Source organism: Rhagoletis pomonella, unplaced genomic scaffold (genome assembly GCF_013731165.1).
Source record: "Rhagoletis pomonella isolate Grant_MI unplaced genomic scaffold, Rhpom_1.0 Rhpom_scaffold_06757, whole genome shotgun sequence".
NCBI lineage: Eukaryota > Metazoa > Arthropoda > Insecta > Diptera > Tephritidae > Rhagoletis > Rhagoletis pomonella.
The window spans coordinates 1-630 of record NW_023465287.1 but is presented as its reverse complement, the minus strand read 5'-3'; positions in this window follow the sequence as shown (position 1 = coordinate 630).

Sequence of the window (630 nt, the reverse complement as noted above, 5' to 3'; positions counted from 1 at the left end):
GTTCAAAGTCAGAAGCGTTAACCACTGAGCTATGTACATCCCGTAAATCTAATCTATTCATATTGTGTATTAGTTCAAATTAACAATAGGTGTATGTAGGTAAATGTAAATATGAAAAAAAAAATAATAGCAAAAATTTTATGAAATAAACTTCTTCATTTAAGATTAAGCAAACAAAACATAACTCTAACATTTTTTATGCTATTACACTTTCGGCTTCCACTTTTGTTCATTGCTGCTAGATTTACCCTTCCACAATTCACTGAGTTAGCTTATTCTTGGTCTGTACATTAAAAGTTTGCTAGTTCAATTCAAAAAAAGGATGCATTTAAATTCGGTTTTTAATGTTTATCGCATTGCCCTGCATATACACAGAGCTTTCCGTCACCAGTGTGCGTATGAAAGGACAATCGTTAAAGTCAACCACGCGGGCAAGTATGGAAATCACACTCCTTTATGTATGTAAGTAAGTGTGTCTGTTTACTTGCCGCTAGCTATTATTCCTTTGGTTAACTCAGCTCGACGGACAGGCGGAAAAGGTCATAAACGTAACAAATTTTTAATACTATGCCTTGAATGTTTTGTGTATGTATATTAGTACATACATTTGTTAAGAAAATTATGTTTGCT